Here is a 27,493-nt window from a genome sequence, read left to right as displayed (position 1 = left end):
TCCGCACAGGGAACATTTACAAGCAAGGATTTAGGTTGATCTTTCAGACAAAAAGAGCAGAAATTCAAGAGAGGATTCTATGAGGAAAGCAGACAGAAATCTTAAGCAGCACCAGGGAGAGCTCCCAGGCAGTAGACATCACCTAAGGCACCCTGAGAAGAAGCTACTGCCCTTCCAACACTGAAATTCTGGGGTTCTTTCTCTTGGAGCCTAAAGCTCCTATTCCAAATGATTGCAAAGGTCTATGATTGCAGGTTGTCTTTCATGAGCTGTTGGTTCCAATATGATGAAAGAAATGACAAGTTCCTGGACAGGGAGATGGTCCCACATTAAAGCATTCCAGAAGACGAAGAAGCTCTGCCTCGCAGTGACAGGGCTTTGAAGGACTGCTGGGGCCTAAAGGTGGTGAGGTGCATCAGGACCAGACAGATGTCTTACAGATCGCATGTGGTACGTTCTTTGGTTATTCCAAGGTTTCCATTGATTTGCCTAAGGTCACACAGCTAGTCCATCACAGAGTTAAGAATGATGGCAGAAGGGGAGCATATTAACATTTATTGATCCCCTGGTCTCTACCAGGTTAATAGGAGGAGGAGAAAGAGGTGAAGGAAGAGGAGGAGGAGGAGGAGGAGGAGGAGGAGGAGGAGGAGGAGGAGGAGGAAGAGGACGAGGACGAAGGTGAGGAGGAGGAGGAGGCGCTACCCATTTTTTTCCTCCAAGAAGTCAGGTCTTCCTCGGTTTGTCATGCCCTTAGATCAGGGCCATCCAGGATTTGAAAACATTTCTGACCTCCAGTGATAGAGATCACATTTGTTTCTGCACGAGAATCTTTGGCCAAGCTTTCAGAGACTTGACTTTCCCCTGAGCCCCGATTCTAGAATATGTTACCCAAAGTGTGGTCTGTGGACCAAGAATACAGGCACCACTTCTGTGTTAGAATGTAAAATCATGGGTCCCAGACCAGATTGATGAAACAGAACTTGCCTTTTAACAGGGTTCCTAGTTGACTTTTATGCACCTTAAAGACTGAGGAGTATTCACCTGGAGAACATGACCCCACCAAAACTTGACAGAATCTTCAAGAACCTTGTCTTCTTCACTGGCTAAGAAACAGTGGTCCGAGAGGTAGGAGTACTGGTCTTTAGGACTATTGGAGAAAATCTGAAATTTTGTGTCATGAAAGAATCCCAGTAATTCCTTGCCATTTGGAATTTATAAGGAATATCTATTTAATTATATAATAACTCATATAAGCAACCAGAAAGAAATAAGATAAAAGGAAGAAACAAAAGGGAAAATTTTCTCTAGGCTGATATTCAGCATATAACAATATGCAATTGATGGTTAGTACAAAACATGATTGTTTTTCCATTAAACTCAGCTGTCCTAATTTAAGAGAGCCTCCCAAAATATCAGTTGCTATTTAGCTTCCCTCAGTTAAAAGTTGTTTAATTTTTTTCAATAATGAAGTTAATTCTCATCACTGCAGGAGGGAGAACAGACAGTCATAAAGCCACAGAAGGATGTCTCCACCTACATGTGATCACAGTAGCAAGACTGGGAGATACTGTGATTAAAGGCATGGCCTGGTCATATAAACTTACAGGGGTACAATGGGGATTGCCAGAATCAGCACTAGAAGCTGCATATAAATGATGTGTTTCCTGCTCCTGTTTGCTTTTTGCATTTCAATTTCCCAGCAGGAACATTTTTGTTCTGCTTCTTGGATGACAGTCCCTGAAGAGTGATTCTCCATTTATAACCTGCAATGAATTTTCTAAGCTATCATTTCAGGTAAACTCTCTGTGAATCAATCAAGTATAGACCAGGCACTTGCTCTGAATCCAGTTCTGGGCTGGGGACTGTGAAAGGAAAGAAGGCTGGGGAATTTTTTTCACATGCCATCTCTCTGATCCTCTCTCTGCCTTCCTCTTCCGCTTTGAAGGACTCTCATGATTAGACTGGCCCCATCTCAAGGTCAGCCGATGAGCAACCTTAACTGCATCTGCAGCCTTAGTTCCCTTTTGCCACATAAGGTGACATTCTTAAGTTCAGGAGTCAGGATATGGACATCTTTAGGAGAGACATTATCTTACTGATCAGAGCCCCACAACAGCTAGACCCCGACTCTTCCTTCTCTAACAATAATAGGAGCATCTGGAAGGAGGCTGTGGCTTCTAAGCAAATAGATTTCAAGGCCCTTTCCTGAGAAATGGAGATAGCCATCCACCAATGGCTAAAATGATTCTTGCATGCAAATAGGAGACAGCAAGTAAAGGCTCAGAGCGCCACAAATTTAGCTTTAAGCAGAGAAGCTTTTACATGTTCCCAGGTTTACGGCCCCTAAAATATGGAAATGAGGTATTCATTTCACAAGGTAAAATACGTTTTTAAAAAAGCCATCTTGACTAAGCTTTGAGGGCCTGGCTAAAGGCTCATCATTTCCCCTTCTTGTGCAGTCAAGTAAGTCCACACATCCCAACCAACCCTCCTCCCTCATCAGGTTCTCACGCTCCAGGCCACTATATAGCCACTCTAACTGTCCCAGGGCCAGGTACCAGTCAATCAGGGAGAGCCCCTGTGCCCCAGAGACATCCGAAATGATTCAAGATGGTCAATTCTAAGCCTTTCTACCCTGCCTTCCCACAAAAACCACGACGAGGCAGTTGCCCACGGTTCTCCTTTCTCCTTCTACCTAGTGACTGACCTCGGTGCTTTCCCTGAGCGGCCCTGTGCTGCTGTTGTTTCTCCCTAGGGAGCTGTGAGTATAACACAACCATAGCACTCTTCCTTCCGGTTGCTCTCTCTTGACATGCATCTGGCCTCACCCTACCTCACCCGAAGTAATATGGCTAAAACAGAGCGTAAGTGTGCTTAATTGGTTTTCCTCACTTTTAAATTTTAGATTGATTTTCTTCTCTGAAAAAGGCTGAGTGAAGTCCCTTCTGGATGGTTTAAAGGCTAATTTTAACGTCAACGGAAGAAAGTCCAGAAGGGCCTGAGGCAACTCCACTGAGGGCTCCCCTGTGCCTTCTCACCTCTAATGCCCAGAGACCCCCTTGGGCCACTCCATAGCAGATAGCAGCAGAGTACAGGGAAAGAGACCAACTCTAACATCGTTTCTTTGGAAACGTTGTGTTTTTTTGATCGGTCTGGAAACCAGCCCCTAGAGTAGTCATGAATTCTGACTGGAAGAAACAGCTTCAGAAATAACTGGAAACTGCTTCTCAGAGGCACAATGCTTCAGCAAGTCTTTCCTGTTCCAGAGAATTTCCAAAATCTCCTTTACCAACACTAATGCTTCACCGTCTGCTCTAAACTTCCACCCTTACTTCTCATTTTACCAAACCCAGTCCCCTTTCCACTCAGGAGCCCTGACTCTCTCCAGCACGATATCCATGCTCAGGGAGGAGCAGCGAAGCTTGATCTAAGTACGGAGCTGGACAACAAGGTCATGCTTTGGAAGCCTTCCCCTTCCCCCATCCCCTTGGTTCCTCCTCTCTCATTCTGTCCTAATTCTCTGCTCTTCTCTTCCCCAGCTTTGTCTCCTACCCACTCAAGCAAGGTCTGCAGTAGATTCCACCCAGAGGTGTGGCCCTAGGAGAGACACAGAGCATTTTATTCCTCTGGTGGAAAGAGGTGATTTCACTCCTTTGAGGGCGAGAGAATGAAAATATTTCCTATACTTTTATCTTTCCTCTGCTTTGAAGGAGAAGTGGTGCAGTTGTGCTGAGTTTGAGAACTGTAAAAATTCTCGTTACTACTCGGTAATTTCATGCCCCTTGTTATGCTCCCAGCTGAACTATTTGTAAATTTTCCTTAGTAGAAACTCCCGTGGTCTCTACTGGAAGACGCACACATACCACTTTGTTTCTGCTGCTTCTCCTTCCGGTTCTTCTCTTCGGTCCAGCTCTGGGCTCCCCACAACCTCACATGGAAAGAAACCCTCTCTTCCAGCATGTCTGCTGCCCCGGAGATTCTTCCCAAAGCAACTCCCAGCCTGAGTTCTTTCCACGCTCCTCCCTGACCCATGAGACTGAGATTTGGGCTCGTTCACCAAACAAACCCTAGAATAAAGTAACTATAAAGCTAATATAATTCAACATAACTGTCAAAAACGAAATGAAAAGCCTATTGTAAAATCTACATTCAAAAAATACCTGTTGCATAAGCTTAGCTTCAATGCAATATTGTTCCAACTCATTTCTAACTTTTAAAATGATTTCTTTCTCCTGAACACAGGATGTGGGAATATTTCCCAGGTTAATTAGTTACTCATTACCCTATCGGTTCTAGGTCACCAGAAAGTACCTGGAGTTCTTTCTCCTTCGGTCACTGTGATTGTTTGGCATAGTCCCAGCTCAGATCCTCCTCCCCACATGCATCCCTTGCAATGCGGACAAACGGTGGTGGGGACAGTGAGTATTGCTTAGTGGTGAAGAGCTGAGTGAATTCAGCTCGCTCCACTGCTAACTCTATAAACTTAGGCAAGTTCGCTTAACCTCTCTAAGCTTCAGTTTTCTAAAATATGCGACCAATAATAACAGTACTGATACTATTTTCTGTATTAATAATTTCTATACATAATAGCATGATACTATCTTTGTACTGATTTTTGCAATGCAGTAATAATAATAATTGCTGATACTATTTTTTACTAATAATTTCTACACTTCAATACAAGTACAATAAAAGGTCTGTGCTACTAATAATTTAATAATGATAATTCTGTATAATTTCTATGCTAATAATATCTGTACTAATAATACTAATAGCTTTCTGTAAAATGAGGCTAATAAAGTGGAAGATGAGTTATTCTGAGCATTATATGAGAAAAAAAAAACAGGCAAAACAGAGCATGCCACATGGTCCATGCTTCATAAGTATTAGCTATTATTATCATGGTTGTCATTGCTGTCGTTAAACCTCTAGTCAGTCTCTCCCCAAGCCCTTGCACCAGAGAAATTTGTGAATAAAGCTTGAAACTGGCTTGTTTCCAGGTCTGTCTTGGTCAAGAAAAGATGCCCTTGAGATCTGTGCGGAGGGAAAGCATCCCCTCGCCGGGTTTCACCCCTCCACCTGTGCCCATAATTGTTCCTGGTAAGAAGAGGGTGGGTACGAGAAGGGTGGGAATGGGCAGCATGGTCATGAAATACAGGTTTCGTTCTCCCTCCGGATGGAATAGGAATTTCGTTTGGGGGAACAGGGATGCTGGCGGGTGGGGGGTGGGAGGGGGATGGAGGAAGGGGTTCAGCTCCCTCTTTTGTGTCCACCATGGGAAGGTATCTTAGGCCTTTGCCACAGAGACTAGCACCTTAGGAGTAATGGAGTGTCCAGAATTGAGACAGCAAGATCCCTAGAAAGATTTGGATCTAGAGCAGAAGCTGATATTGCAAGTTTCTACAATCATAATGAGCAGTTCGGGGGAGGGGAGGACAGGGAGTGGGACCCTAGCTATCGTCTACCCCTTGCGGGAAGCAGCTTCCTTACTGGGTGAAAGGGTGCTGATTGGGCTTTAGGTTGGCCCTACAAGCCCAATTGGACTTGTAGGGCTTCATTTTGTTCTATGTATTTTATTTAAAACGGAGCTATTCCTGATACTATTTGGACTGGAAGCCCTTAAATTAAGATCAGCTATTTTACATGTTTTAAGAAGTAAAAGAACAGAGAAATCAACATGTATGATTTCCCCAACCCAATTCTCCATTTCCAGCCTGGCAGTTCTCAGGTCTGTGTCCTCAGAAGTCTGGAATAGTTAACAAACAAACAAACAAACAAACAAACAAACACTTTCCCTCCAGGCCTCCTACAGAAGTGGGAAGTGCAATGTCTGTCTTCTTGTGTCCATCCAAAGTACATCTCCGAATTGAATTTGAGAATTAACTAAACAGTCTCCACAAAACGAATGTAGCTTTTTGTAAAATAAAAGATAACGGAAGGATGATGTCATTTTTAGAGACAGAAGATAGACCAGCAGTTGCCTCGGACTGAGGGTAGGAGTGGGGATTAACTGCAAGTGGACAGGAGGATATATTTTGGGGTAGCGGAGATGTTTTAAAAGTGGATTGTGGTCTACGGCCATGCTACCCTGAACAAGCCCAATCCTGTTTGATCTCGGAAGCTAGGCAGGGTTGGGCCTGGTTAGCACTTAGATAGGAGACCACCTAGAAAGACCAGGTGCTATAGGCGTAAAAAAAATTTTAAAACTAAGGGATTGTAAGCTGACAAGGTCCTTGAAATCTGTGAGGTCAACCAAGGGTTGCCTCACCTAAAAAATAAATTAATGAAACTGGATTGTGGTAATGGTTGCACAAGTTTGTAAATTACAAAAAAAAAAAAAAAATCATTTTGTCACACCTGTACAACAGGAGAATTTTATGATATGCAAATTATGCTTCAATAAACCTGGGTGTTTTGGGGGTTTTTTAAGTTATGGAGGTAACTGGTTTAAATTGGCCAAGTTGGTTTAAATTGGCTAAATAACATAGTGGTTAGGACCTTCATTATAGTCCTGACCACCTGCAAAGCACGCGAATTGGAGAAAATTACTTTACATCCCTCAACCTCAATCTCCTCATGTGTAAAGTGGAAGATGATAATGCATATCTCTAAAGCAGAATGCCAACTAAATGAGATAACTTGCAGAAAGCACTTAGCTCAGTAGCTGGCATATAGCCGCTGCTTCTGAAAGGCTATACTTTATCCCAGAACTAAGGATCTGGGGATGCCCTGCAGGGAGGGGCAAGTGTTCATAATTTCCTGACTTGGGAAGGGAAGTTTGTTTTGGATTTTTCAATGAGAATGGTCTAGAAAGATCATGCAGTAGCACTGTTTCTAGCCTCTGAGGTCTACCAGTGCCCCTGTGTCCACTGATTCCACAGCTCTACTCTCCCTTTCCAGGGGTCCCCGGATATAGACTTTCACCTCTTCCTGGGTCAAGTTGTGAGGATAAAAGAAGTAAGATTTGTTATGGGGCACATAGAGACAGCAGAGACTACAGGTGCTCTAAGCCTCCTGATGATTACCCTAGGAGATGCTGTTCTGTGTATGGTAGATATGGCCTGGGCCAGTAGATGTGCACTCGGGTCCCTGTCTCCTGGGAAGATATCCAAAAGATCTCAAAAATGCCAAGCTTCTAGAAAAAAAAAAAAAACAGCGTGAGAGGAAGGGAGCTGGTCCTAAGACCCGTTGGGATGGCTTGTTCTCTCCTTGAGGGTGAAGGTCACTTTATTCTGAAGTTTTTAGGGACTATGGATGGACAGAATGAAGTCTCGATCATTCTTGAAGGAAAAAAAAGCATACGGTTGCATCATTCACACCCTCACATACCCCATTCCCTCTCTGTCCTTGGCAGGCTGACCTGCTCATTCATTCATTCAACATATATCTAGCAAATTTCTGCTACATGCCTGTGACTATTCTAGACAAGGTCCTTGCCCCCACAGACCTTATATTCTAGCAGGAGATACAGAAGATAAACAATAAATCAAATGAATCTACACATGAATGCTCACGAGGGTAGGGTATGCAGGGGACAGGATGGCTGGTTTAGACTGGATGGTCAGGAAAGACCTTGCTGAGGAAGTAACATTTTAGCAGAGCCTCGAGGGATCAAAAGAAGCAACGGTCTGGAAGAAGGGCCTTCCTGGCAGAGGGCAGAGAATTTGCAGACTCTGGGCCTGGTGAGTTCTGTGCATACGGGGAGCAGAAAGAAATCAATGCAGCTGGAGCAGAGTGTGAGGCATACACAGTGACAGGAGATGGGTTCGGTGTGGTGGTCAGGCCCAGACCTGCTGGCCTTCTGGCCTTCTGGCTGCAGGAAACATGGATTTCATTCTAGGTGTAATGAGAAGCTGTTTGGAGTGTTTTGGGCAGGGGAGGCAGGTGATCTGATTTATAGAAAACTATTCTGGCTGTGTGGAGAATCAACTTCTGGGTGAAGAAACTTTCTCATCGAACTATTAGTACATAATATCACAACAAAGTGAACAGCCTCTTCTACCTGAGAAACCCCTGCACTCTCTGAGGTGAGAAGAAATAAGGACTGTGGACCTCACATTACCAGAATGAGGAGAGGGGTCTTTCCTCCCATTTTTTCTTCTCAGTGGGTCTTCCCTTTCCAGTTCAGGCTCTCAAATGAACGTGTCTTCCCATTCCTCTCCAGCCTCAAGAATTAATGTTTGCTTGCTTGTTTGTTTGTTTTGTTTGTGGTTTAGAAACAATTCAATACTCATTAATTCCTTGACATTGAGTCTTGAAGACATTGAAGAAAACATTTTTTTTTTAAGATCTGGAGGAAATTTACTATTAAAATGTTTAAACATGAACCTAATCACCTCCCTGTGTGTGCCATACATGATAATTCATTCTTTCTTTTTTGAAATATCTTTAAAACTCTAACCAGATCTCCATTGCCTGGACCGAAAGAAGATCCTAGATGATGCTCTCAAATCAGTGATACCTTTCCATAAAATAAGCTAGAGTCGCCAGGGCAAAGAAAGGTAGCATCGGACTGCTCAGGCTGACATAACAAAATATCACAGATGGAGTGGGCTTAAAGAACAGACATTTATTTTTCACAGTTGTGGAGGCCGAAAGTCCAAGATCAAGGTGCCAGTAGGGATTGGGTTCTGGTAAGGCCTCTTTCCTCTGCTTACACATCAGCAATCCTCTTGCTATATCCTCACATGGCCTTTCCTCTTTCCTCTGTATGCGCCTGGAGAAAGAAGAGCTCTGGTATCTCACCTGGGGACCCTATGTCTGTGACCTCTAATTTTCACCCATACATTCATTTAATCCAAGATCACATGCCCCACACGTGACAGGTCCCTATGTAGTCAATGCCCCCTGCATACAGCATAGTCATGTGGGGGTCTCCAACTCAGTGTTCCCAGGAGACAGACAGATGGCATGCATTTCAACAGAAGCAGACATTACCTGCCAAAAAAGCATTCGAATACATTTACCATTTTCAAATGGTAAAAAAACAAAACAAAACAAAACAAAACTTAAAATGAAACATCCTTCTAGCCAAACAAAATATATCGAAAGGACTAATCTGTCCTGTAGGCTGCCAGTTTGTAACCTCTAGTGAGTGTAATGGATATGATATTTGTTCCCAAGTGAGAATGTGGGAGACAGAAGAATGCAAGCAAACTCTTCTCCCCACAGGTGCCTCTCCATGGGCAACTCTCCTGAGACCCTCGACCTTCGAATCCCTGCTGGAGCTGTAGCAGAAATGCTCTGGGATGCAAAACAATTAAGGGACATTGAAGTAACACCATCCCAACTCACACTCACAGGAGAGAAATTTGGGGTTATTACTTTAAATCAGTATAAAGCAATAGCAAAGTTAATATAAAATAATATCCATTTAGGATCCCAACTTAAAATATTCCTCTTACCTGGTAATATTAGAAAAGATTACTTTCCCTCTAAATATGCAAAGAGGACACGTTTCCAGAGTGAATCTGAAACCTTTGTAGCGCTTTGACTGGATCAACAATGAAAAATTCCTTTGTTACATTTTGACACCGTGAACCTTAAAGACAGAAACCTGCCAGGGGAACAAGGAGCCCTGATATCTGAGCCCACCTCTAGGAACAGCATCCATTGACCCGAGACCCCAGCACAGATGCTTCCATTGTTTGATTAGGGTTAGGAGTTAAGATGGAAAATTGGTCTGAAGTGCTTTCTTGTGTGTCTTTCTGAAAATATGCATGCTTCTTTAGGTTTTTGAGGTTTATCTCTGTCTTTAAAATATTAAATTCCCAGTAGTGCCTCCCAAGTATTTTCATTTTTCACTGTGGCTACAAATTAGGAGACATAGTAAATTATTTAACAAAAAGGTAAAATCAGAGGAAATTTTCCTGGTCTCAGGATTTCATAATAAAAGGAACCAGATACGTTATCACACTATGTCTGACTAGTAACACAAGGCACAGTTGTGAGTCCCACTTTCCTTGTCCTGAGATTACGCCTGTGCTTCTGGTTCTAGAGCACGGGAAACCCACGGGCTCCTGTGGGTGATGTAGCAAGGGAGATGTGAGTCAAAAGGCCAGTGGATGTGAAATCACAAAGCAGCATGGGTACAAAAGAAAAGAAACACGGGAAATGTGAGAGGAGCATTCTCTTGCAGACTGGGAGTTTAGGAACGACTTCTCTGAGAAAGCAATGAGAGCTGAGAAGAGGGAAACAACCAGCATTCACGGGGAGAAGGGAGGAGCCCTGCAGCTTGCAGGAAAGCCCCAGGACAGAAGGGAGTATAGTGTCGTCAGAGCCGAAAGTTGACCGAGGTGGCTGGGCTGGAGGGAGAAGGGGAAGAAATGAGACGTGATAAAGCAGGAGGGGTATGGACCCGATGCTTTAGCACTCCGGGTCACGGCGAGAAAGCCCCTCAGGGTTGTAAGTGGCCAGAGAGAGGGATCATGACCATCTTATGCTGTGGAATGAAGACACTAGCTGTGGCATGATCAGGTGGTAGAGAGGTCTGAGTGGGTGCAGGGGAACCAGACTGACAAACGCTGTTGTAAGTCAGGAGAGGAGGTAGTAGCTTGAACTAGCATGGGGCAGTGGAGATGGAGAGAAGGCAGATGTGAGCTATTGAGGCGTCTGAGTGGTTGGATGTGAGCGGTGAAGGAAATGAAGATGCTCGGCTAACTTAGTTTTCTCACGTGAGCACTGGGATGTATGAAGGTGCACTCGTGGACACAGGGGATACTGGAAAATGAATGAACTGGCGGGAGAGGCGGGGAGCATGTGTCAGGCTTGGACAGCTTGACTCTACTTTCACCTCATATCCAAAATCAGTTTTCTTCTATCTCGACCTCCCCCGCAACTATTGTAATCCAGGCCATCATCATATCTCACTACCGGCAATAGCCTTAAATCCTCTGGTCTCTTGGTTCACAGGTCCCCACCTGTAATGGTTGCCATAGTAATAGAAGGAGGTTGGTTATCTCCAAGGTGTGGAGGGGCAGTAGGAGCCTCTTGGTGCTCTCCCTCTCCCTTAACCCACTCTGGGGACTTTCCAAGGAGCCTCCTTAAGATGCTTTGTTTTTCACTCTGGATGAAGAAGCAACTTATTCTCTCCTATTTTGAGAAAAAAGTAGGGGGCCTTCTTAACATAGAGATGGTAGTCTATCCGCTCTTCCCTTTCCTGCCCTGGAGAGATTGGCCACTCACTTTAAACTTGGAGGATCAGATGAAGCAGGAGACAAAGGAGAGAGACAGATCCCTGAGAACACGATTGGAGAATGAGGACCCGACCAAGCTTCATCTGGGGAGTGAATTCTCTGCCTCCATTCCATAATCCAACCAGAAGGAGCACTTTTCAATTCCTCCAACACGTCATACTCAGGCTCTTTTATGTCCTCACATATACTGCCACTCCCCTTCTTACTCTCCTACATCCCTTTCATCTGGATGAGTCCCTAATCATATTTCATTATGTGCCCAGACACTTCGAGAGGCCTTTTCTGACATGTATGGCCACTGGTGATCAGTGTCTATCGCAGACATCTAATATCCATTCTCTCCTTTCTTCCCTGTACCAGAACCCTTAATTTTTAAGCTGAGTGTATGGCGCTTGGGATAAAGACTATATTTCCCAGCATCTTTTGTAGCTAGGTGTGGCCACTTGGCTAAGTTTCGGTCAATGATATGAAGGTGAAAATGTTTGCAACTTCTGGGATGTGATCCTATATGGAAATGACGTGCCTTTCTTCTCCCTCCGTTTGAAAATGATGACCAACCCTCTAGCTACCAAGCTGGACATAAAGACACAGGCCACACCATAGGGATGGTAGAGCCTTGAACTGAAGAGAGATTGGGTTCGTTTCCTAATGACTTCATGGAACTACTGTACATTCTGTACTGGCTACCTCCTGCTTTTATTTATGTAAGAGAGAAATAAACTTCCACCCCGTGTAAGGCACTGTTATTTTGGAGTTTGGTCACATGCAGCCAAACCTAACCCTAACTTAGCCAGTGGCCCTCCCTTGTGTTGTGTCCCCCATGAAAACATTTACACCCCATATTATCATTGCATGGTTACTTATCTGACTGAAATGAAATCCTCTCTTCTGATGCAGATGGCTCCAAAGTAGCCCCCGCCTAACATAACCGATCGCTCATAATCTGCAAGTGTTCAGGAAGTAACTGGAAAGCCAGACCTAATTATCCAAAGGCAATGCTGTAGAACCACTTCAAATGCTGCTTTTCAGCCTCAGGGTTTACAACTTCTAGATGATGCCATGGTTAAGACTATGTCCATGTCTCTAGTGCATTTTTTTCTCTCTTGGACTGAACGGTCAAAAAATACCACCAAAGAGCCCACAGAAAAAAACAAGGCAAAAAAAAAGCACACACAGAAATGTCTTGTAACTGGCATCTCCTAGTCTACATGTCCCGATGTTGTGGTATTTGGCAAATCAAAAGCAATTTTAAAAACACGGACGGTTTGGCATTTGGAATGTTGAAAGCAATCTGGAAAGTCTCAATAGCCAGCATTTGTGTCTCCATCACTAGCTGCAGAAACAGATTGTCAGGATGGATTTCAGGAGGATCAGGGGAGTGAATGTATCTGGGAAGATCAGCTCATTTGTAGCAGCATTAATAAGCGTCAATGATATACTCTTTTACAGACTCTAGCAGTGAGTCTTTGCTGATTAACTCACCTTTTTGCCCCCAGAGCCTTTCAGAGGTCAAGTACTGTGTGACGGTGCTTTATATCCTTGTACCAAGGGTTTAGGCTTTAATTGGCTCACTTGTAATTGATAAAGGCTTCAAACTATAAGCAAAAAAATAATAATGGACAAGAGCTAGATAGAAGGACAAAACCCAGACAATACCTTAGCAATGCGAAATAAAAATAATTATACAATATCAATAGAATAATGTCCAAATATCTGGACAAATCTGATGATCTTACAGGGTTGAGGTCTCAGTCATGCTGGCTTTTTAGACCTTCGCTGTCTTAAACTACCAGAAACTGCAATAATAACTCTTTACTGGAGACAAAATGTTTAATAACTCTTACTGGAGACAAAATGTTTACTAACTAAATGGCTGGTTAATTCACCATTGGATTCTCCTTTTCAGCTTCAAAACCACCATCACATGCTACAGTTGAAACTAGAAAAGCATCTCTTATGTATAGCTCCTGCCAAGGAACTCCACAAAGTAGCCTCATTCCCCAGAGGATGCCCACGAGGGTTTATGCAAGTTTAGTCTCTACCACAAAAGTCAGAGAATCCAACTTGGCAGTATCTGTTTATGTACAGTCATCAGAGAACTCACGTGAAAGAAAGGAAAGTCAACGATAATGCTATAGGAGCCCAAATAAAATGACTTCTCTCCCTCACATGTGAAACCTTCTGACTGCACACATATTAATCTGGTTAACAACAGTCCACTCACCTGGCCCCAGGGATCACACTGTGACCACTGTCCCAGGCCTTGCCTTTGCACACAGACTCCAGGCAGGGAAGGGTTGTGCTTATAGGAGGATCCCAGCAAGGACTCCTGGCACTCAAGGTCTTTTGTATGCATTCAGTTAACATTGGTCAGATATTTAGGGGGTGCTTATTATGTGACAGGCACTCTGGTAGTTAGTTACTAAAGAGGATCTGTGGCATCAGCACCATTGGACAGAAAACAGATTTGTCATATCAGTGGGAGGCCAGACTTGTCTCTTTGACTGGCTGGAAGTTTCTCCAAGACTGAGGTCAGCAAAAACCAAGTGCTTCTTGGAGGTAAGATTGAGAAAGTTTTAGCTCAGGCTCTTTTTCTGGCTATGTGTCAGCTCCCGGGAGTAAACTGCATAAAACTTTTAAGAAGTGTATTTTCAAGACCTGAAAACACAAAATCTGCCAGACTTAAAGTAGGGACTCAGGTCAACCAGACATCGGCCTGCTGAGGGTTTACCATGTATCACCTTCCAAAAACAAATAAGCCAGATCTGAGGTTAACATTTTAGGAAGCAGCTGGATTTACAAATGTGCTCAGCATCCTACGATAGGAGGGCTGGGAGTGGGATGCCCAGACCCAGTGGGCTGAGAGACAAAATCAGAAGCAGTGCTGGTTAACAGTAGTCAGGGTTTTGAAGTCAGCTGACCAAGAGTGAATGAGTTTTCTCCTCTTTCGAATGGAGTCAATGAGAGTTCTAACCAAAAAAGACAGTGTAATAATCGAATGAGTTAATAAACATAGCACACTCTGCACATTGGCTGGCACAAAAGATATTCTCAACAATTGTTAGCTGTCTTCATCATTACCACCACCATTATCGTCATCGTCACCATCCTGGCCCTTCCATTTACCATGTAAGTGACCTGGGATGAATTTTATAACATCCCTAAGTTTCAGATTCCTCATCTTTACATTGAAGATAAAAAATAGTTATCTTTAAGGATATAGTGAGGATAAACAAGATAATATGCATAAGGCACCTAATGCAATGCTTAGCAAATAGTGAGTGCTCATAGTGTGGGTGTTATTACCTATTGGTTTTAAGAGATTTTCTTTTTTGATTGACTATTAAAACAGATATCTGACATAGAAGTGTATGACTTTGAAAGAAGACACCCAAATCCACCCAATGGGAAAAGTCTACTGGAAGAGACACTCTACTTTTCAATAGGAGGTTTTTTGTTTTGTTTGTTCATTTTTTAATTGTCTGTATAGCCCCATGTGACATCTCTTTAAGACCTCTGATGTCCTTGGGTATTCAGTCCCACACATTAAAAGAACTTTAGTTATTCAAGAAATCAGAGAAGATTGAAAGTTTGGGGACTCACAGATGCAGCGTTGCCAGATTTAGTAAATAAAAATAAAGGGTCTTATGTCTTATCTGGCGATCTTGCATGGATGTCAATTTATCCTCTCATAAAACCCAAACTAGGGGTTGACTTGTGTTTTGTGACTTTCTGTGATGTCACAGAATTCAAGTTTGAAGTCTTAGAAAGAAAGATTCTTCAGAACTTGCATTTGATTTCTCAGGGTAAGATGGTTATCTGTGGGATCTTCTCCCATGGGTCACGCTGGGTACACGCAGAAGCAAAGTGGATGTTAGAGGTTAGACTCCAGTACGAAGGCCCTAGAATAACTTCCTCAAGGCTTCATAATTATTTCCTGTTACTATCAATGGAACGCTGCATATCCCCTCCCTTTGCCTTTCCCCCACCCTACAATGTTTCCTCTCTCACTAATGAAAACACTGCAGGGGCTCCACTGTGTAAGGGGTAGAGTGAACTAAGGATGATACTATGACAACTCGATGCACAACTGGCCTCCTGGGCTCCATTTTATCCAACCCATAATGTTCAGGAGTTACAGCATTTCTCTTTCTAAACTCCAATGGCATTTCCTAGTGACTTTCTACTTTTGAAGTGAAAATGCAAGCAGTAGAGCCAGTATCAAGTTAATGACATTTAACTCAAAACCAGGATAGTACACTTACTTCTCAGTATGTTTTTGATGGAGATGAGAGGAATATACTTCAGAGAAAGGTCAGGTATTAGGTACTCTCTGTGACGACTCACCAATTGCATCACCCGAAAACATTTTCTGCGGTAAGGTAGGCAGGCCTTGATGGAAGGCCCTATGGCATATGTGTATGAACCCTTCTCTGGAATTTCTGTGTCCAGTATGCTATTACTGGCTGAGGTCACATAGAGCGAGCAGCCTTTAAGGCAGAGACTTTCGGAGCGTGGTAGCGAAGATGGAAACAAGAAGCTAGATACCCTCCACGGTTTCAGAGCACGCCCATTGCCCTCCCAGCCTGTCAGGGGGATAGAAGAGACTGCAACAGCATATCCTGCCCAAGACACCGCGCTCGGCTTCTAGGTCCTCCCACGTCCCTTCTGGTTCTGTTCTGAACTCAAGGCCTACAGAGCTGCCCTTCCTGCCTCACAGTTGGGCCCACACCATCGGACAAGGGTCAAAAGGCTCGGAAGTGATATAGTTCATCAACCTGTCTCTCGGCAGAACTGACTGCACCTGAACTGCAGGTGTGGAGATAGAATGCATGGTGGTTCTTCTCTAGTCCTTAGACATCTTTAAATACTTTCCTCATACCCCTCCTCCCCGATGCCCAGCTTCCCAGCCTAGGAATCAGGAAAGGTTATTAGTGACTAAATCAGGGAAAGTAAAATTTCCTGCTGATATGCTCTGCCTTTAAAGATCTTCCCCTTCGTCCTTTTCCCCGACAGTGCAGAAAGCTATAAGGAAACAGAAGGGCACTTTGCTGCATGTCAGACGCTGGCCAAAGGGCGTTAAAGGGTGAAGGGTGGACCATGGTTCACTGAGCTCCCCCAACACTCTGGTCAGCGAAGGAGATCGAGGTCACATAATAATCTTCAGAAGTAATGAAATCCAACCCCCTAACTCCTAGCAGCACTGGCATTAATAAACAGTGATCTTGATCTTGAATTTCCTCCAAATCATCCAGGAGAGGACCTACAAAGATTACGAATTAGGAGTGGACTATTTGGCACCCTATCATTTTGGACAATGCATGGGACCCCAGAATTCTCTGCCCAAACATCCCCAAGCTTGTTTCCAGGACCAGAGCAAGCTTTATCCAGATCAGTTCTACTAAGGGTGACCCTAATGCTGATATTTGCACCCCTCAGTTTAAGGAGTCAACTAAGAGTGGGAGTTGGGGGGCAGGGAAGAAATGGGATATATGAGCCAGGGAGTCCATATGGGCACGCAAGGGGTACCTGCTAAGAAGGGAAGGAGAACAGGAAGCAGGAGGAGGGCTGAGGTGTGGGCTGGCTCTCCCTTGTTGTCATGTTCTAGCAGCGAACTCTGAGGAGTTCAAGAATTCTAAATGCAAACCTGGACTTCCAGGTTGTCCTGAAGGTATTTTTGTCAAGGTAGGAGGACATAACACATTTTATTTAATGATTCGTTGGCTTAATTTATAACTTCACAATATTTAGACATATGATTTGTAGGCCTCCATTTGTGCTCCTGTCTTGGGGCCTAAGACACCCTGCGCTCCATGCTGCCTCCTTCCGGGAGAGGAGCTTTCACAGCCCACGTGACTCAGTGGTCCAGCTGAACCACATGCTGACAAGCCTCGCATCCATCCCACTCTCCACACTACCCTATTTTTGGCTCCCAAGAGTGGTTAGATCTAACAAGACGTTGAGTAAAAGATTCATCCTCATGGCCCTATGTTATGAACAAATCCTATACTAGTTTTCATGTCTGCGTTGCGTAGGACACTGAACAGAAAATAAATTTTATCCAGCTTCCAGTGACCATTCAATTCAATCCAACTGAACTATGGGCCTTGGAGACACGCCTGAAAAGATGAGGTGGTTCAAATTTGGCTGACAACCCAACTTCCTTTTTACTGGGTGGCGTGTGCCAGCTAAGGAAGAAGAAAACAATGTCAGGCACAAGAGGCCCCAGCAGGCAATTTGGGCGGAAAACGGGATGAAACAGCTGCTACGAGAGAGATTTTGAAGAAAGAGCGGAAGTGTATACATGTATTTTTAGGGAAATTTTACTGTGTTATGAGGAAATTGCCTAACTTCCGCTACCTACCTCCCCCCCAAAAAAGGTCAGTGAACTTTGCTTTATTCAACACTGCTTCTGGATTTGGGTTTGTTTGTTTGTTTGTTTGTTTGTTTTGGAGGAGGGTGACTGAGGGATGAGACCAACTGCTGAGTCTGGCCTGAAGATGATCTTGAAGTGAACTGCAGGAACTACAAAGGACCCAGGTGCATTCGGTTAACTAAGTAAAAGGAATACTGAGCATCCCATTCTCTTTTCCCAGAGCTGACAGTGTGAAAGCTTCAAAATAGACAACCAAATATCTGAAAATGGGGCAGTGGCAGCAGGCTCACACAAGGCTTCCTGGGAGATGAACTGAGAGAGAAGGCAGGTGTGTGTGTGTGGGGGGGAAGGGGTGAGGGAGGGAGGGAGGGAGAGCGGCGAGGGGTCCATGCCAGGCCTTGGTCCACCAAACTCTGTTTTTAAATATGTGCTTTGGTTGTTTTCCTTTTCTGTTTTTACTATAAGAGTAGTTGTGCTCATTAAATAAAATTTTGGAAATATAGAAAAAGTTATAGAAAATCATCATGGCCCTACCATCTGAATTGTTTCAATGTAAACATTTGTTATAATTCCTTCGAGGGCTTTTTTGTTTCTTTGCATAGATAGTGTGTGTGTGTGTGTGTGTGTGTGAGTGTGAGTGTTTGTGTGTGTGTGTGTGTGTGTGTGTGTGTGAGAGAGAGAGAGAGGTTTTAATGTATTTAATGTATTTGGATTCACTTTCCCTAAAGCAGTGTTTTCAAGGCAACAAGATTAATGGGACTTTTTAAAATACCAAAATGAGTCATTTTAGGATTATTGAGCAACTTCATGAGGTTTGGTAAAAACAAAGTTGATTTTTCTTTATCCTGTCATCATGAATTATCTAATATTCGCTGTTCTCATGTTCGGTGGGAAGGATAACAAGATATAAATTAAGAGATGTAAAATAAGAAATACAGCTAAGGCACATGCTATTATGATTCCAATACTTAAATAAATTATTACACAAACCTGTGTCCCTTAGCCACAATAGACCCATGTCTGACTAAGGCTAAAGAGGTTAAAAATCAGCTTTAATCATTTGAATTTTCTGATAAGTCTTGTCCTAAAATGGATTAGGATTCAATTTTCATGGCCTAAGTAAAACCACATTTATTTAGTGACTTTTCTCAAAGATGAGCAATGGGTGAAATCTGACATATCTGAGGATGGAATGTTAACAGTACATAAGACACAACAAGCAAAGATTGAGGAACCAGCTTTATCATGCTACAGTCCCAGAGAGACAAAAGTAAACTCTCAGCTCATTATTTTCTCAATGAATTTGAGAAAGTGCCCTGGGGAGAAGCATTTCCAGTCAGCTCAACAGGCTTTCAAACTCCTGGGCTTTTGCTTATGCAGATCCTAATACCTAGAAGATCCTATGTTAATTCTCCACCTTTCTAAATTGATCTTTAAGGCCAGGAAGCTCATATGACACCACTCCGAGAAGCCCTTTGATGCTTTCAAAATCTTTGCTTACATGACAGCCTTTGTATTATTCTGCCATATGTAACAACGTTTTCCTCTTGATAATAATATTTTTAAATGTTTCTAAGTAATATGTTTACAATGGTTCAAAAGTCAGGCAATGTAAAACATACCTAGTGTATAGTCTTACCCCAGCCCCTGCCCCCACATCTCACGAACACTTGTGCTTGAGTTCATGTCTTTTCTAACGTTTCTTCATACAAACATAAATACAAATCTATTATTTCCCCATCTCTATTTTCTTACACAAAAGATAGCTTGATATATGTACTATTGTTTGATATACATACTATTCTGTACTTTGCACCTTTAATTTTAACTTATCAAACATCATGGAAATCTCTATCAGTTGAGAGAAATTCCTCATTCTGTTTTAAAAGTTTTTTTCCTAATATATTTAACCAGTTCCACTAAAGATGAACATTTGGGTTGTTGCCAATCCTTTACTACACAATGATACTTTGTAGACATATGTTAATTTGCATTGTGCATGTATATCTTTGGACAAATTCCCAAAAGCAGAATGGCTGAGTCAGAGATTGCACAATTCTGTAGTGTTACTAGATATTAGGTACGTCTAATGCATCAAATTGCTTCCCATAGGGCTTCTATCTATTTATACTCCCACCAAAAATATAGAAGAAACCTGTTTACCCACAGCCTTGCCAACAGAGAGATAAAGAGGGAGAGAAAGTCTAGGAAGGAGTGGTTTGGCATCAAAAGCAACAGGAGGACAACTAGATGAAATCTACCAAAGGCACAGACAATATCAGACCTGATATCTTCCCTGAGGTTCAACCAGTCTCTCTCAGAGATGCCTGGAAACTGTTAGCTTCGGTTTAACACATCTAACACAGAACTCATTGCACTTGGAGCCACCTCTTGATTTCTCCTTTTCTACCAAAGAAATCACCATTTCCTCACATTTAAAATCTTGTAGGAGAGAGTGTGGGTAGGTAGACTTTCTCTTTTTATTTTACAAACTCTAAATCTGTGTGCTTTATTTTATAACAAGAAGCACATATTTCTTTTATGATTTAAAACCAATGGTAAGATACTACAAAAAAAAAAATCAGAAGTCTAAAAAAATATCGCAAGTCTAGTAACTTTTCTTTTGGTTTTTAATTATCCATTCAACCACTTTTTATTCTGTCTGTTTTCTTTTTCTATTTTCTACTTTTTCCCCTGCCAGGTGCCTAGGGGAATGGCTTTAAATAACAGCTTTATAGGGAAATCTATCAAGAAAAAAACATTACTTCTATTTCTTTATAAATTATTCCCAAGCATCACACTCTGCCACCACTCTTATACCCACTCCCAATTTTAAAACTGAATAGAAATGAAGAGAAAACCACTTAATGAAATGTTTAAGTAATAGTTACTGGAGCTGGGATACTATTTTAGGGAAATTTATATAGTTAGGATTTATGATAGCTGTGTGGTATTTTTATGTGCTACAGTGCACTTTTCAATCCACTGAGGTCCCTTATATAAGTGCACATTTATGTCTATTTTATTCCATTTGGAGCGAAATTGTGCTACCTTAAGTTAAAGAAGCTTATAAATGTCATAGCTCCATTTAGAATCACATTCTTGGTCAAATACAGAGTTCCTTTGTTACAAATGCCTTATCGAAGTAAGCTCCCGTGGGAAACTATCACAACTTTGTCACGTGTGGCTATGTTTTGGGATTTCTAAGAATTTCATATAGTAAAAGGGAGGGGCATCTCCTGGTGCCCTTGACCTTTGTACATTCACTTATGTATGGATAAGGACATTATACACTACTGCATCTGAGCCGTCTTTCTGATACGGCATCAGGTGGTAAACCAGGTAACAGGAACTATTTTATTGATCCCATAGGAATGCTGCCTGCCAGCTTAGCTCACAGTTCAGTTCCATCTTTGACAACTTAGCATTTATTCAACTGTTCCAACTAAGTTGCAGTTAGCTTGGTTGTTTTATCAAAATTAGAGATCTATGGGAAAAATATAAATGCAAACACCAGTAAACGGAAGTGTAGTTCTCATAAACTTAGGACAATCAAGACAGAGAAGGATATCAAGAGTTAGGTGTGCAAGAATGTGGTGAGCCTTTAGCCTCAATCATGACAACTCAATAAGAACTCCCTTTGTATCGGTCCCTATTCCAATCACGTCCCCTTAATTTACTGAATTCTCACAATGCCACGTGGAGGTACTATCATTATTTCTGTCTTTACAAATAAAGAAAATGATCCATGAGTCATAGAGAGGGAAATAGCCTGGCCCAAATTGGAACGCTACCTTTCAGACTTTAGATGGCCAACTCTACTCTGCTGGGATGGAGAAGCCCAAATTTAAGGAGCATCTATAAAATTCTGGAACTATAGCTTAAGACTATATCTAAGAGACAAGGCACAATTAGGAATTTTATACTATATTTTAGATCTTTGAAAATAGAAACCTCTCCTGAAGAAATAAAACAAATCTGTTTTTGAATTCGGTACATCTAACATTGATGCGTAGTCCCAGGAATGTGTTGTGTATGAAAGTAGGGAGCCCTTTGTTGCATATGTTTTTGATGTGTATTGAAAGATGGGATGGGTACAGGGCACTTGCCTTAACCTTCACCAGCAGGTACAACAGCGCTCAACAAATGTTGGTTGGGGTGGTGAGTGAAAGGCAGTAGTTTGGAAACCACGTTGCCAACACACAGAGTACTAACACCAAGGAACACTATATTCAAATAAATCCCCCTATTGCTACGGAGGGAGGCTATGCATGTGTAGGGGAGGGAGGTATATGGGAAATTTTTAGGGTCAATTTTCCTGTGACCCTAAAACTGCTCTAAAACTTAAAGTCTATTAAAAAAAAGTAAATCTCTCCATGTGTTTGTAACAATATCATGAAAAATGTCATCTTTAAATATACTTACATCTATATATATACAAATATTTATAGACATATATATATAAATACACATTTATAAGTACATGATAATAAAAGTAAAACATGTCACATCTTAAATATATAAATACATATATAGGTGTACAATGATAAAGTTGAAATGACAAAGATTGTTGCAAAACCCATGCATTTTTTTTTCTGTCGAAGAAGTGAATGAAACTGCCCTCTTGGCCACATCAAGACAATTGTACATAAATTAAGGCAGTAGATAGATGCAGTTGGCACACTGCCGAGTGCCCCAAATTTGGAGTGCATACAATATCCCTTCCTCAGAGACTCTGATCCTATTTACCATCTTTTTTTTTTTCTTTTTTTTTTTTTAGGACGCCAACCCCAGGACTACATTTGCTTGGAGTGCAACTGTACACACACCTGGTTCACATAGAACCTTCCATTGGCTTACTGGTGACCTGCGACCTGGGTGGCATGGTTTGAAAGCTTGAGCTGGGTGAGTCAGATTCTCTTTTTCTTTCTCTCCCTCCCTTTCTCCAGAACTTGAATCAAGAGACCAAGAGGAGTTTCCAGTGAGCTGTGGGCAGCATTGCTAAAAGGTTGTTTGAAGGCTGAGTCAGGAACATGACAAACTAAAGATACTTTGCAAGCTGAAATTATGAGAGGAGGAGCCACTATGAGTAAGTGGGGAGAAGCTTGAAGAGACAGAGAACATCCATCCATGAAGAGAAGCCAGGAAGCCAGAAAAGGACCACGAGCTTGTTCAACTCTACCTTCTTTTGTATTCTATTGTCCCTGGGTTCCTGGACATACATACTTTTAAAAAATGATTCTCATGAAGCACCCCATGTGGTTTTGTTTTGTTTTTGTTTTTGTTTTTTTGCTTCTTGTTACTGAAAGAGACTAAATCAGAATAACAGATAGCAAGAGAAAAAATTCTCTGACAATACAGGATATAAACTTAAAAAACCCCAAACCATAAAAGACAGGAGAACTGTACAAGTCCAGTGGTCCAAGGCCATGAAGTATAGTGGTGAATAGTTGTTCTATTCAATATTCCCCAGGATCTCAGCTCAGGACAACCCTGTGAGGTAATCGATATTTAGACCAATGACCTTGAGTCTTCAGACACGAGGCTGCCTAGTGTTCAGCATATTTTCAAAAAGCAATGAAGCATGTAGTTTACTTCAGAAAAATTTTCCTTCAAGTTAAAAAATTTTGATGTTTTAATAAGGCAAGGTTCGTGCAGTTATTTGTTATATTTTGGTTTCTTAAACGTATATATCAATTTGTGCATCCCTTGCCTTTTTCCAGCAAAGTTTAAAGATAATTTACAAGAATATACAAAATCCAATCAGATAGCATAAACTGACAATAAAGGGGAAGAAGGAAGACCATCAGGGTGTGGACACAGAATTGATCCACAAGATTCAGTTATCTGCAAAGCTCACTTCTGTGGAGCACCTCACTCCTTGACAGAGAACGGGACTCTAACTAGTATTACTCATTATTTAATCATTTTTAAACCTGGAGAAGGGTCAGGGCTTATCTTCTGGATATAAAAAATCAAATTGAAACCAGAAGAAATAAAAAAAGAAAATGTTGGCTTATATCAGAGAAAATATAATAATAAATGTACATAGACATACGTTAAATAAGCTGAGTACTTTCTGTTGCTTTATTTTGGTAAAATAATTCCATTATATCTGTAAAGTAATTATTACAGCAAAAAAAAATTTACATTAACCAGCATCATATTGCATTATCTAACCACTAACATTCTCTGTAATATCCCTTTTATCAATATTAACATACTATGTGAAAAACAAAGATATTTAAAGTTGAGTTAAACTTTCTATACAAAGGTAATTCTTATGTCTTATTACAAAAGCAAGAATTTTTCCGGGAGCCCTGGTTTGGAAAGGCTCCCAGCATTTTAATAAGTGTGCCCTTGTTCTTACTGGGCCCACATTAGAGAAAATTCCTTCTGATGACCATTCCCTACTACAGAGTCACTGCTTAGAGGACGAGTTTGGACTTTAGAGTCAGGCAAATATATAGATTTGATGCATGGTAGCTGAGTGATAGCTTGGGCATGTTACTTCAAACTCTCTAGTTTCTTAACTGCAAATGAAGTTAATAGGGTTACATGGAAGATTAAAGAAGACATTGTACAGCAAGCACTGAGCTCAGTATCTGATACCTAATAAATGATGCCTGTTATAGTAGAAATTGATCACCTAGGCCATTTCACATTGATGTGATACAAGGCTATTTTTCTTTAGTGTCTTGGTGAAGACTTCTGGCCTAATTTTCCCAGTAACAATTTTTCTTTAATTTTATTATGAACGCATTCTGACGTTCTTTTATGGTACTAATATGGAAAGTAGTTTCATTTGTTTCATATTATCTTCTTACTGATAGTTTTCTAAAATGTGTAAGCAGGAATTTTTTTTCGCTGACAGATTCTCATGGGAATTGTGCTTCGTATTCATCTTGATTCTTTTCCTTTGTTCGTTTTTATTCATTCCCAGATAAAATGCAGTTAGTTAATCACGCCAACATATGTATAAAGTCTCATCTGACTAGCTCCATCATGTGTCTAGAATGAGTTTTACAATTTTAAAAGCTGATTTCACTTCACTGCTACTATGGCCTCGAATAAGAATATTTGGTAATATATTACTGAGTCCTCTGAAAAAAAATCAGTGTAAATCAATGAAATCAGGAAAATTTTCATTTTTAAAAGTGAAGACTTTTGGGGGGGTGCAATTTGGCAAAAAATCTAGGGCGACCATAATTTATCATTCAAATTTGGCCTTTTGGGGATTGCGAGAGGGGTGCAATTAATAATTCCACTTAAATAAATGCATAAACTAGGACACTCCCAGGTAAACCAACAATGTACCTCCTTATGATGGGAATGGAGCAGGGCAGGCTTAAAGGGATTCTCCATGAAATTTTAGGCTCTCCCACATGATCACACTATATTCTATGTTCAAGGTGTGAATTTTTGGATTCTGCTTTGAGAATCCATGCTGAAGTTCTGCCCATATAGTATCCAATTTGGTTCTAATCCAATCCCTATGCCTCAAAAAACACAATGATTGACACAAAGACTCAGAGAAGCACAAGGAATATGATCAAGAGCTGTAGGTCCTAATGTTTTGGCATTTATGGCACCTTTGAAAATTTGATGAAAGCTATTAACTCTCCCTGAAAAAAAGGGCACAAACAAATAGCCCCTACCACTTGGCATGCGATTTAGAGTCTGTGGTCTGTCTAATCTCACTCAGGTCTGAATCCCTAACCTAGAAACACGTAATATAGGTGAAGAGAAGAAGGAACCAACATTCATTGACCATCTTTAGACATATTTTGCTTTATATTCACAGGGATCTATTTAATAGATAAGGGAACTGAAATTCAGAGGAATTAAGATCTCACAGTTTGTTAAATGGAAAGGCTAGACTTCAAATTCAAGATTATGTGTCATTAAATCTCATAATCTAAATACTTCTGAGACATAAAATTAATATATATATATTTAATTTTAGTCTGGAAAGGAATTAAATTACAAAATCATTAAAAACAAACACAATCATAGATCTTCCCCGAAGTCCTACCTATAAGAGTTGGTAATACCTTTTAAAACTGAAAAGAGGCTATTAGGGCAAATAAAAGTATTTTTTAAAAATCTCAAATGCTAATACAACTGACAAATAGTGCCAAAATAGTTTCAGATAAATCCGAGATTGATAGATTGTTGATGGATTTTTAGCGTCTCATTGTATCCCTGAGTTAACCTTGGGAAAAATGACTATGTCTTGCCCTGTATTTCTTGAAACCTAAGGTCAATTCAACTACTCATCGGGGTTGGCCATGGACTGGGTGGTAGCTTAGGCATATTATTTTCAACCTAAGTAGTGTTTCTTGTATTACCGATAAACTCGAATGTCCCTCTTGGTAATCTCTGGTTATTAGTTCCTAAAATACCTGATTGTATTCTGAAGCTGACGTGCCCCTGAGACATGGAATCAGATTTACCTGAGAACTCGGTGAATCACATCTGTGTGTACCTTACAATGCCTAGTACATAGCGAGTGCTCGATAGATGTCTTGCTGTTGCCCTTCCAGTCCACACTACAGATTGCTTCCAGAAGAATTTTCTAACCCAAACTATAGCTCCAAATATGGCAGTTCCTTGCTCAAAACTACCGTCTCTTCTCATTATATTTGTTCTTCTCTATAATTATTTATTGTTTTAAAATTTATCTTCTACTTCCCTCATTCTAAAATCATAAATTCCCTGAGGGCAGAGACCACTGTACTCACAGCTGCTGTGCTGACCCATTCAGCAGGGATTCAAGTATGTCTATTGCCCAACTGTGTGGATGATTATTACAAGAATTAGTCAACATGATTCTCTTTCCATTTTTAAAATATGAATATAATTCACATACTGTAAGATTCACCCTTTAAAAACGTACAATTTAGTGTTTTTTAGTATATTTGCAAAGTTGTACAACCATCACTATTATCTAATTCTAGGATATTTTCATTGCCTCAGTAAGAAAATGCTCACTCAGCAGAAATTACTCCCAACCTCCCTTCCACCCATGGCCCTGGCAATCACTACTTTACTTTCTGCCTCTATGAATTTCCCCCATTCTCTACTTTTATATAAGTGGAATCATATAATATGTAGACTTTTTTTTTTTTACCTGGCATCTTTCATTTAGCATAATGTTTTCAAGATTCATCCATGTTGTAGTATGTGTCAGTACTTCCTTCCTTTTTAATGGCCGAATACTATTCCATTGTATGAATCTACTATGTTTTGTTTGCCCATTCTAAACAAGATGATTTTTAACACCCATTGCAACTTTAAGACCCTATACATAAGTGAATGGCTACCACCGAAGTTCCTCAAGTATATCATTACGCGTCACAGTTGTTCTATGCCCCAAAGATTTAAAATCTTACCTACCACAGATCCCAGGAGCACAATCTTGTTGTGATGCACCAAGTTTACTTTCTGAACCCTTAAAACAATAAAATCAGACTCTCTACCTTTATTTCAGGATTCTACTTTTCCCCCATCTTCTCCTCACTGCCCACCTGATTTTTTGAAACTCCACACTCTGAAATAATGTACTTTTAAAGTTCTGATTGTCCTGCTAATTGTTCTCAACAGACAGGCGTTGACTGAGGTTGGATGACGTTTTCTTCCCACTTATCTCTCCCTTGTCCCTCTGCTCACTGCACGTGCAACTTCTCCACCATCAAAACGGCAAAAAATAAGAATAAAAAAAAAATCGCTTTCCTTTGTTTTCTAAGGAAATTCAGGTAAAAGGAGGGTCGGGGAATGGTATTTTTGACTTTCCTCACAATCCAGAAGTTGGAAAGAAAAAGGATTTCCTTTGGGCTGCTGCCACGACCCTGATCTTTTATGCTGATAAAATATTTCCTTCTTCTAAAAAAAATTTATAGGAAAATCATATCACTTCGGC

At 41.2% G+C, this 27,493-nt stretch overlaps 1 protein-coding gene across 1 annotated transcript in view; it reads right to left on the bottom strand.

Annotated features, from left to right (window-relative positions):
• Nucleotides 1-4,197, bottom strand: part of FAM81A (family with sequence similarity 81 member A) — a 72,897-nt gene extending 68,700 nt beyond the window's left edge. Inside the window, exon 1 of the mRNA XM_016126950.2 lies at nucleotides 3,864-4,197. The gene's annotated coding sequence lies outside the window, so the exon portion shown is untranslated. The remainder of the gene's footprint in view (nucleotides 1-3,863) is intronic.
• Between the last annotated feature and the right edge of the window lie 23,296 nt (nucleotides 4,198-27,493).

The sequence above is a fragment of the Rousettus aegyptiacus genome, unplaced genomic scaffold, assembly GCF_014176215.1.
Source record: "Rousettus aegyptiacus isolate mRouAeg1 unplaced genomic scaffold, mRouAeg1.p scaffold_m13_p_3, whole genome shotgun sequence".
Taxonomy (NCBI): domain Eukaryota; kingdom Metazoa; phylum Chordata; class Mammalia; order Chiroptera; family Pteropodidae; genus Rousettus; species Rousettus aegyptiacus.
Note: the sequence above shows the minus strand (reverse complement) of the source record. Positions and strands in the feature narration are given on the sequence as shown.